General features: G+C 48.6%; 1 protein-coding gene across 1 annotated transcript in view; it reads left to right on the top strand.

The window, feature by feature from the left end:
- RTN4RL1 (reticulon 4 receptor like 1) overlaps window positions 1–11,819 on the top strand; it is a 72,096-nt gene that overhangs the window by 23,741 nt on the left and 36,536 nt on the right. The window lies entirely within an intron of this gene.

The raw sequence follows: 11,819 nt of genomic DNA, 5'->3' as shown, positions 1-11,819 counted from the left end.
GATAGTCACAGAGAGAGAGAGAGAGGCGCAGAGACACAGGCAGAGGGAGAAGCAGGCTCCATGCATCGGGAGCCTGATGTGGGATTTGATCCCGGGTCTCCAGGATCACGCCCTGGGCCAAAGGCAGGCGCCAAACCGCTGCGCCACCCAGGGATCCCTCAAGGCCAGTTCTTTTTTGGGTGTGTAAATTCTGTTGTACTGACTCCACTCCTGCTTGCCCTCAGTAACACACACTTGGTTTCGTTATGTCACAGTGGCATCATTCGGGCTGCAGCCACCACTTAAAAAAGAAAGCAAGTCATAAAGGAGCCACGTGCCAAGGCGAAATGCTGACTGTGTGCGGTGGCAGACGTCAGCAGGCATCAGGGGATGCGTGGGTGACAATGGCAAGGCATGAAGTATGGTGTTTATTAGGTACTGGCAAAGGACCGAGAGTTCTAGATGCCAAGCAGTGATGAGTGGGAAATGCCTGTCTCAGCTATCACCCAGCCCCAAATCCTGAGCAGGTCTCAGTTTGGGCCTGTTGAATCCACTAGACTATTGAAAAGACTGTCCCTGGGAGCTCTCCTGGCCACTGACCAGACAGGGATTTCTCTGGACAATACTAATACTAATACTAATACTAATACTAATACTAATACCAATTAGAGCTCATGCTGATGGAGCATTGTGTTAAAAGCCTTAGCATTAAGCTTTGATCCATTTACATACTCTTAGCCCCTGACTGGAGGTATCTGTTCTCTCTTAGCTTCCACGAGGTCCCCAGCTATACAGGTTGGTTCTCTCTGAACCCACAGACGGGCTCGTTCCCTGCATGCACTGGCCACATGTCAGTAAGGGAACTGGGGGCTTGTGTGGGCTAGAAGGATGGTGGTTTGAGACTATACACCATCTCCTCTGCTGGAGACACAGCTCCAACAGGACTTCTCAGCCACAATCCCAGTAACAGCTGTCTACGTTTAGCAATTCCACTTCCAGGAATTTATTTTACTGCTTCCCTTGCACCTGCAGGCAGAACTGTATATACAGGAGCACGCTTGTTATCATTGCTTGTAATAGCAGAAACTGGAAACAACCTAAATGTCCATCAGTGGGGGAGTGATTGAGTAGATTACAACACCCCCATACAATGGGATTCTGTGCTCCAAGGAATGGATGCCTTGTATGCACTGATATGGGATGGATGCCAACTTGTATTGCTAAGTGAAAAAGCAGTGGTAATATGCTGCGCTACCATTTGGTTTTAAAAAGAAAGATACACTCGTACGTGATAGAAATTTTCTGGAGAGATACAAAAGAAACTGTTAACAGTGGGATGCCTCTGAAGAAAGATACCAGGGACTGGAGGTCTGGGAGAGCAAAGGAGACTTATTTTTCATTGTATACCTTTTTGTGTTCTTTTAAAAAATTTTTTACTATGTGCATGCATTATCTTTTTGATTAAACAGGAAGTGGGGGGCGGTTTAGAAAAAACAAATCTGGCTTTATCTGGCTTCTCAGTCTACTCACCTCCCCTGTCTCTAGCCAGGTCTTGCCACCCTGACTTACTAGCCATTTCTCAGCTCCTTTTCCACTGGCCCCAGCCCATGCCCACCTCTCCCCAAGGCATCCATTACCACCTCTTACAGGTACTTAAAACCTACCCTTTTGCCTTGAAATACAAATAACTAATCCAGAGAGAAGGCTGAGCTTCATTGCACTTATAGAACAGACAGGAATCAGCTGGCGCTGAGATGCTCAATAAATGTTTGCTGAGTTGAATTGAATCTGTGACTCGGTCGGTTACACTGAGCAAGGTACTAATTGGCTCAAGTCAGATCTCCAAATCCCACTTAGTTTGGCTCTTTTTGAACCCAAACCCTTGCTCCCATGGGCACAGTCATAGGGAAGCAGGAGCCCACACATGCAAGGAAAGTGAGTGCTGGATGAGGTGGGGATACCCTCTCATCTCCTGGAAGCACATCTCAGAGAGACTTTAGGAGGCAGGGATGGAACATGGTGTGATAGGAAGGCCCAGCTCTGGAAAGATTCTCACTCAAAAGAGTACCTGCAGAGGTACCTGGATGGCTCAGTGGTTGAACACCTGCCTTTGGCTCAGGTCATGATCCTGGGGTCCTAGGATCGAGTTCCACATCGGGCTCCCCATGGGGAGCGTGCTTCTCCCTCAGCCTATGTCTATGTTTCTCATAAATAAATAAATAAAATCTAAAAAAAAAAAAAAATCTGTAGTGGGATCCAAAAGCTCCATGATGACTTTTTTTTTTTTTTTTAATATTAGCTGGTTCAATGTTAGCCAGTTTATTCAAAGAACTTTTTTTTTTTTAATTTCCATTCATTTATTCATGAGAGACACAGAAAGTGGTAGAGACACAGGCAGAGGGAGAAGCAAGCTCCATGCAGGAAGCCCGAAGTGGGACTTGATCCCAGGACTCCGGGATCATGCCCTGAACCGAAGGCAGATGCCCAACTGCTGAGCCACCCAGGCATCCCTATTCGAAGAACTTTCTTTCTTTCTTTCTTTTTTAAAAAGATTTTATTTATTTATTCATGAGAGACCCACACACACATAGAGAGAGAGGCAGAGACACAGGCAGAGGGAGAAGCAGGTTCCGTGCAGGGATGAAAGTCCCTGAGCATGGCAGTGAATTGTCTGTCGTCGTGTATGTACAGCCATAGGCTGGAAGACAACCAGCTAACAGGCATTTTGTAGAAATTAAAGTATGAGGTTTTTGGTTATTTCAGTGGATGATAAGGTTTATTTTTTATTATTTACTCTGTAATACATAACACAAAACTTACTATTGAAGCCATTTTTAAGTGTTCAGTTCTGTGGCATTAAGTACAGTCACATTGGTATGCGATCTGTGTTAATGATTTATAATGGTACCACTAGCACGGCTGTTAAAAGGGGCGGGAGGAGGGGAGGTCTGAGAAACGCCTCTCAGTGGCCTTTGATTTCTGCCTAAGGAAGGTACCCTTGCTCAGATGTAGCCTGACTTCCACTTACATCTTCCATACCCTAGCTTCTGGAGCCTCCACCTCAATGGATACCTTCTCTGGTCTCTGAAATCATGCCCAGCATTGGCAGTCTAGTAGAACATGGGTAGTGGTCATGGAAGCCTCTAGAAGCAGAGATTTAGGTAATATAGTGTGGTGACATTTCTCCTCCTATTTCTTTTTTTCTTGTCTCAAAAATTCACTGCCTGGGAGGAAGGAGAGAGTATATCTCTTGCCCAAGACTACTTTTCATTCTCAAAATGAAATTCCCCCAGCAGTTTCTGGCCTCAGCCAGTGTGTGATGCCCTGGCACCTTTCTCAAGGCTGTGATCCAGCAGCATGCCTTGGGCCCCGGCCCCCATCCAGCTCGCTCACAGTAGAGGCTTCTTGTCCCCTTAAGGGTTATGATGATGAGATAATGTTTGCCCGCAGGCACAGTGAGTCAGAAAGTTTGATGTGCCTTCCAAAAACATCAACAACAAAAAACCCCAAAAAAAGCACCTATAATCTTTGGCCACATTAATAGAAATGTCCAAATCTAGGATAGTGAGGGACCTGCTTCACTCTCTGCTGAGCACCCACTGAGTCATCCTCTCTCGTCATCTTCCACCAATCCAGTCCATCACCAGCATCCTGCTTAAATTCATCCTCATCTATTGCCCCTGCCTCTACCATCTTAAACCAGGGCCCCACATCTGTTGCTTAGACTCTTATAGTTGCCTCCTGATGGTGCTCTTGCTTCTGGTCTTTAGGCTGCATGCTGCATGCAGACAGGTGATGTTAGGGAACACAATCTGATCATATCACTTTGCTTAAAATCCTTCAGGCTTCTCATAGCTCTGGGAATAGAGGCCTTATTTTTATTTTTATTTTTATTTTTATTTCTATTTTTATTTTAAGTAATCTCTATATCCAACACGGGGCTTGAACTCACAACCCTAAGATCAAGAATCACGTGCTCTTCTGACTGAACCAGCCAGGCACCCCTAGAGACCTGATTTTTAACAGGGCTTTCAGGCCTCGTGTAAGCTAGTCCCTGCCTCCCCCTTTGACATCATCTCACACCACCTGTTCTCATGGAGCTCACAGTCCTGCAACGGACAGGGGTGGTGTGGGGGGCTTGTAGACAAGAAGGCAATGGCAGGGCTGATGAGGACTGGGGAGGTGAGGGCACAGAAAATGAGGAGTAGTATAAGGTACTCAAGGAAGCTTTGTGAGATGACACGGATCAGGGACCTGGGGAGATGAAGGAAGGAGCCCGTGGAGGCTGGGCCAAGAGAAGAGCCAAGCTGAGGAAATAACCAGTGCAAAGTCCCTGAGACTGAAGGGATGTGTGCTCTGTGCATTCCAGGAACAGCAAGATAGGCCCCAGGGGCAGGGGCTCAGGGACCAGGGTGAGGGAGGTGGCAGTTTGGTCAGATCATGCATATTTATGTTCTGTGTGATGGGGAGCCATAGGAAGGGCTCGTTTATATGTTCAAGGGCCTCATATTTTTAAAAGTCCACCCTGACTGCCAAGGGGGAAAGAGACTCAGGGGAATAAGAATAGAAGAGAACAGAGAAGTTAGGAGACACTACAGTGCCCCTAAGGAGAGCGGTCACTTGGACTAGCTGCCACTCAGTGGTATATAAGGGCTGAATGGCTGTGTCAATTACTTAGTGCTATAATTAGTTACGTGCATCTCTGGACTGGGAGCTGTATGAGGATGGGCATTATGTCCACTATTTTACCTTATATCCCTAGCTCTCACCTGTGCCTGTCATGTACTGAGTAAATACCTGTCAAATGAAAGAGTGAAGATGCTAAAAAATGGATTATATTAGGAACTCCTGAAGGGACCACGTGAGTGCTTGCCTTGAAGAAGAGATGTGGGGGGCCTCCAATCCCCAGAGGCATGAGGGAGCTAGACTGGCTGGCTCAGTAGAGCATGTGACTCGGTAAAGCATGTGACTCTTTATCTCAGGGTCATGAGTTCAAGCCCCATGTTACATGTAGAGGTTACTTACTTAAACAAACAAACAAACCTTCAATAAACTTAAAAAAGAAGAAGGAGGAGGAGGAGGAGGAGGAGGAGGAGGAGGAGGAGGAGAAGGAGGAGAAGGAACTAGACTCAAAGGCTCCAGGGTGTTACCTGGATTACTCCAGGAAAAGTTTGGTGAGGCTTGCTCTGGACCCCAGTGGAGCAGTTTGCCTTCTAAAGGAGGTATCAAGCAGTGTGGTTTCCATGATCTCTTGTCGAGACGTTGGAAAGAATACATGTGCATGTGCCTGTGAACTCACACACATATACATCGCACACCATGCACTGTGGATTTTCTGGCCCTCAAATCACACTGCTTCATGGCTAGAAGGACACTTGGAAGTGGGCATGACTGGTAACCTGAGGTATGGCAGTCTCTGGTTACAAATGACGGAAACCCAAACTCTTGGAACAGAAAAGGGATCTTACAAGCTTGCAAAACTAAAAAGATTCATCTTCAGGTGCAACCTGATCTCACAGTGTCACCAGGACTTGGTTTCTGCTTCTCAGCTCCTTGGCATGGCTTTCCCCGACTTGGCCTCGTACTCAGAAGGTTCCAGCAGCTCTAAGTTCACATTTCCCCTGCATTTAGAGTGAGCTTCTCTTCCCCCTCACACTTTGGATAAATTTGTGGGCCTATTGTCATCGGCCTAGATTCTGCCTCAAACCAGTCACTGAAGCCTGGGAGTAAAATCAGGGTGCTGTGTCCAGAAAGAGGGGAACATGTTGTAAGTGGACAGAAACCCACACAAACTGTGGGCTACAGGTGGTTTGCTAAGTTTTTATTTTTCTCCTTTTCATACCCTCTCAGAACTCCATTTGTCCTGTTGGTGTGGCAGCCCCTGAGGCACCCCACCACGTATGTCATCCAAACCCTTCATTTCGTAGATGAATAGAACTGAGGATTAGCAACTTTCTCAAGGTCACCCAGCTCAACTGCAGTGGATCCTTGGGGCCTGGAGGCATCACCCAGTGAGCAGAGCCTGAGTCTGGGCTCAGCCTGCCAGATCCGAATCCTGGCTTTGCCATTTGTTAGCCGTGGGGCTCTATTCCTTTCCTAGGACTGCCATAACAAATTGCTCCAAATTTAGATGCTTAAAACAGCAGAAATTTATATCCTCACAGTTCCAGAGGCCAGAAATTTGAAATCCAGGTGCTGGCAAGCTCCCCTTGAAGGCTCTACTCCTTGCTGGGAACAGCAAGGTGGTGCTTCTGGTGGTGCTTGGCACTTCCTGTGGCCACATCACTCAGATTTCTGCCTCTGTCTTCCTGAGGCTTCACTCTGTCTTCTGTCTCTGAGAAGGACATTTTATCATTAAATTTAGGGCCCATCTCAGTAATCCAGGATGATCTCATCTCAAGACTCTTAATTTAATTGCATCTACAAAGACCCTTTTTCCATATAAGCTAGCGTTCACAGGTTCCAGGGGGACATATTTCTTTGGAGGCCACCATTCAATACATTCCGAGGACCTTAGGCAAGTCACTTAACTTCTTCGAACCTCAGTTTGTCACCTGTAATGTGGAGAGGAAAATAGTGCCTATTTCATAAGGTTGTCATGTGAGATAATCCTGTCGAGTCCTTAATTGAGGGCCAGGCACTAAGGAAGGGCTCAGGAAATGTTAGCTGTTGTTAGTATTCAGACCCTGGGTCCAGCCTGCTCATCCTTCTCTGAGGTGGCTTTCTTCACAGGGAGGTATAGTCCCTTCAGCTAGTGGTAGTGGAAACAAGACAGGGAGTTGACAACTTGGGGACAGAGCTGTCAAGATGAGGTGGGTGTCTTCCCAAATGCTCCTCAGTGGGGTTGACCATGTGGGCAGGCCCCAATCCTGAGGCTTGTGGCTGGGAGAGGTGCCAATCACCCTCTCACTCAGGCTCTGCGAGGCTGGCCCTGGAACCCTAGGATTTAGGGAATAATGACACATAAATTGCAGCGATCTCATGCTTCTATTGCTTCAGTTCGTGAGGCCGAGATCCTATCAGTATTTCTCTCATTCCCCTTACCTGGAGATCCTCCAGGTCTCATCTGGTAGATTCTGTCGGCGGAGCACCTCCTTGGCAACCACAATGGCTTGCTACCTACATCTATCACACCTGCACTGTGACAATGTAATTTTTATCTCTGGCTGTTTATTTCTCGGATAGAACTACTTGTAAATTCTAAGAAGAAAATATATCCCTGTGTGTGACAGAAGCAGCCCAGGGCAATTAATCTGGGCTTTTAGCTGGGGATGCAGACCTGGTTGATGCTGCTCCATGCCCAAGTAGCCAGTAACCAACCACAGTTGTTAATTGTCCTCCAATGAAGCAGTGGCCCAGGAAGGGTCAGGGGCAGTAGAATTTGATCCAGCTGGATTTGGGAATGGGATGCTCATATCCCATCTGCCAGGAAGCTAGCAAGCCCAGGGGACAGAGAGTAGGAGGAAGGTGGCTTGAGGACAAGAAGTGCAAAGGTGGAGGGAAAGCCCCATATATCAAGGCAGAGCTAACAGTGGTGCGAGAGGGAGGGGACCAAGGCGTTGGTTGTGGCCACTGGTAAAGGCACAGGCTTCTGCAGTGCAAAAGACGCAGTTTCACAACCAACCCCCACCACTCACCACGCACCTCTGGGGAGTTTTTTTACCCCTCATCCTGACAGAGGGATTTCTTGATCTGCAAAATGGAGCCAGCAATATTTGTTCCACAGGGTAACTGAGAGAATTAAGTGAGCAATGCATGAAAAATGCTTGTTGTATATATCACAGAAATTGGAATTCTAGCATTAGAAGGAATTTAGGGAACACTTAATGCAAAGGCCTGAGGATGTTTGGGGAAGTGAAGAGACTTAGAAACTGGGATGGAACCCAGTCCCCAGCTGTCGCCCATTGTTCATTGTCGCATCATGCTGCCTCCATAGCAGGGGCCAACTGATGGACCTCAAGCATCCATAACCCCCTAAAATGCTAAGTATCCTCCTTGTGTGGGCACAGTTTAGAGCATCCAGGCCTGTCATTCTCAAACCACCCCCTCTGCCAAATGATTAAGAACCTTTTGGACTCTATGATAATATGACTAAATGGGAATAAAGGGAGGGCCCCACCCACCCCTCTCACCTCTGAGAATAGAGGTGAGAATCTCAGCCCCACGAACTGAAGCAATAGAAGCATGGGATCTCTGCAATTTACGTTCATTATTCTCTGTTTGGTGTATACATGGCCCCAGTCATGATCAAGACCTGATCGTCATTGGGGTTTCCTTAGCCTCACAGCCCCCACTGACCCTTGTCACTGGCTTGGGCCTTGCTTTTCTTCCCAGGGAAGACCGGCGTACACGTGCCAGCATGTAGCAAGGTGAGGGTCCCATGTCAGGCAGAAGGAGTTTTCAGGTTTTGGCATTCTAAGCCAGATCCAGATTTCATGGACCCTAAATACAACTTGGGTACCTCTTCTATGAAAAAGCACAACGAGTCATGAATATAGAATTAGGTGCAAGGCATGGGGAGGGGCCGTGGGTGCTTTGTTAGCATCACTGTAAATCAGCCACCACTGGTGCCCTTTACTGGACAAGTGTCCTCAGGAGAATGTGGGGGTCAACATAGCTCACCCACCAAATGGCCCCTTTGGTGCCCTGGAGAGGCATTTGCTCAGTTTTCTGATTGCTGCCTTATAGGGTACTTGAGATTGAATTGTAGAAAGACCAGCACTGCCCTCAAGAAGTTCCTAGTAAAGGCAGGCACAGTTCACCGGTAAACAATGACTTGTCTGCCATTACTCTTTCTCTGCTTTCACTTTGTTGCCTGCTGAGCCTCTGTCTTCCTTAGCTCAGCAAGTTGCCTGCCCCCCCCCCCCCCGCCCCCCATCTGCAGGCTGACGATATAGGGGAGCCCTGGTGATCTACCTCTGCTCAGGAAGAAGGGAGTGCTTCCTGCAGGGCATCCAAGGAAGGGTCTCCATGTTTGTGATTAGCCCCTTCCCTTCATTTCTGTTAGGATGAGCAGAGCATGACATTTTGTCTGAGCCCAGGCTTTGGATAGGTCCATTGGAAGATGGAAGGTTGGGATATAGAAGCTGTGGGCTCCCTCCATCCCTGCCTTATTCAGTCTACTAGTACCTGCTGTGTGCCAGGCCCTGCACTGAGGATTGATGGTGAGAAAGACGCCGTCCTGAACAAGAGGGTGACCACACGGGACCTGACTTTGGTTCTGGGTCTGTCACTTTCTACTTGTGGGTATTATGGCAGCCTCTGATTCTCTTTGAGCTTCGAGTTTGCCATCTAGAAAACAAATAATAATAATACCCACCTTGCTGGGGTGTTGAAGAAGTTAAGGATTTCACAGATGTAGGGCTGAGCCCAGTGCCTGTCCTGCAGTTATTATTTTGGAAGAGCTGACCCTGCCCCTTTCCCATGGGGTCCAGAGCTTCCTGGGACAAGAGTGGTCAAGGCTGAAAGCTCCTGGGGGCAGTGCCTTGGGCTGGCAGCAGGCTGGGCTGGTTGGGAGCAGAGACATGTACGGGGTGGCTCAGGAAAGGGAGGTGAGGCGGCTTCAGGGATGAGAGAGGGATACCCCCAGCTGTGGTCCATCTCCCCAACGTCCCCGGAGAGAGAGCTGAGCAAGGGAAGTACCAGGATGGAGTCAGCTTCATTTCTAGGCCTCATAAGATGGCACTTACTGGCTGGTGCCCTGGGCGGGTGACTCCTAGGAAACTGCTGGCCTCTTGCTGCCCACTGTGAGCACAGCCATTCCATGTGGGGGTCAGATGGGGCTCATCTGGAGCACTTACTTGGTCCCATCAGGGCCTCCTTGCCCTTCCTGCCCTCCCCCCCAAACCCTACTTCATTTCCAATAAGAATTTAAACAGGTTGCTGAGGGATCCCTGGGTGGCGCAGTGGTTTGGCGCCTGCCTTTGGCCCAGGGCGCGATCCTGGAGACCCGGGATCGAATCCCACATCGGGCTTCCGGTGCATGGAGCCTGCTTCTCCCTCTGCCTATGTCTCTGCCTCTCTCTCTTTCTCTCTCTGTGACTATCATAAATAAATAAAAATTAAAAAAATAAAAATAAAAATAAACAGGTTGCTGAGCAGGCCCAGTAATTAATCTTCTGTTTTTGTTTATTTATGTTTATTAGAAAAGTAAAACATGCCATCTGGGGAAATTTTTGAAAAGTACAGAAAACTATAAAGAGACAGGGAGGAGGGACTCCTGGGTGGCTCGGTGGTTGAGCATCTGCCTTCAGCTCGGGTAGTGATCCCAGCATCCTGGGATCGAGTCCGTATCAGGCTCCCCACAGGAAGCCTGCTTCTCCCTCTGCCTCTCTCTGTGTGTCTCTCATGAATAAATAAATAAAATCTTTTTAAAAAGAGAGAGAGAGAGAGAGACAGGGAGGAAAAGCCCACACGCCAAAGCAGAGTCAAGCACAACTGTTAACATGTTAATATGTTGACTTTTCACTGAAAAGCAGAAGCTTTTAAAAAACCCATGTAAACGGCAATGTCAAAGCCTGCCAGGGATTCCATGGATTGATCTGTTTAAGAAAACTCATCTGAGCCCAGCGGAATTTGGAATGCAGGGATTTGGACGTACCCCTAGGTAGGGAAGTGCAGGACAGAGTCTGGGGCTTAAGCCCCCTGGAGTCCAACAAGACTTTCCTGGGAATCTCCCAGAAGGTTGCATGAGGTTGGCCTCAGTCACTGATTTCCTTCTGCACACACTTCCCAGCAGGGCTGGGAGCGCTTTCACTTGGCCTGCCTGCCTGCTTGCCTGCCTGTCAGCAAGTGGAAGGCAGGAAAGGGTAGAAGATGGAAGGAAGAAGTGGGGGAGGCGCTCTCCAAAGAGAAGAACTGCCCCACCTGGCAAAGGATGGGAGTGGGATGGCTGGTGCCCCCTTTCCCTTCCTGAAGGCATGGGTCTGTGAATGTTGGGGGGAGGGGGAGAAGGGGCCAGTGGTGCTGAATTGCTTGTGAGCAGCCCCTGCCGTGGGAAGGCAAGTCATTACTGCAGGCTAATGAGGATCCCATGGAGAATACCACTTCGGAGAGAGAAAAAGCAGGGCCTGGAAACGGTGGAGTGAGGCAGAAACCTTGAGGGCCCACACCCCCTACCCCCTCATTTAGCATTTCTTTAGGATGATTGTATGTGGTGCCAGAAGGCAGCAAGTGCCAGGGCCCTGCCTTCTCCTGTGTGGGCCCAGCCTCCACGCAGGGAGCAGAGTAACCCACTGTCCTTCACTGGGCTCCACCTCTGAGAGGCCACCTGCAGATGTTACCGGAAGTGGAGATTAGAAGTCTCCCCAGCAACTCCAATACTTGCTCCTGATAGCAGCGGCTTCCAGGCCCTAATGGAACTATTTGTCTTTCTGAAATTGAGGACTGAGAATCTGCCCAGCTCTGCCCAACATTGCTAAATGTTCTGTATGTATTACTTAATAATGTGAGTCTGTTTTCTTCTACCATATTATAGGTGAGCAAACTTGAGAGGTTTTATGACTTGCTTAAGGTTACACAGCCAGTCAGTGTGTGCCCAGCTGGAATCCAAATGCAGGCCTAATTTCAAGCCAGCCCTCCTGGCCACTATTTCTAGCTGTTGGTGCTGGGAGGCCGGCTGCAGAACCACGTAGATGCTTCCAGTGGGGTGCCTGTTGCGGGAGTCCAGCCTGTCCCTCCTCTGAAGGCTTCTGCTCCATTGGCCCTTTCTCTGGGGAGGTTAGAAAGTGTACCTATGTGCCAAAGGCGAGCCAGAGAGGGAGGTGCCACCGTCCCCATTCTTGGCTTTCTCTGAAAATGCCTGGTGTGTGCCAGAGCTTGTGCGGGGCAGAGGGTTGGGG

Source organism: Canis lupus, chromosome 9 (genome assembly GCF_003254725.2).
Source record: "Canis lupus dingo isolate Sandy chromosome 9, ASM325472v2, whole genome shotgun sequence".
In the NCBI taxonomy this organism is placed as follows: Eukaryota; Metazoa; Chordata; class Mammalia; order Carnivora; family Canidae; genus Canis; species Canis lupus.
This window is presented reverse-complemented; position numbering and strand designations above follow the sequence as displayed.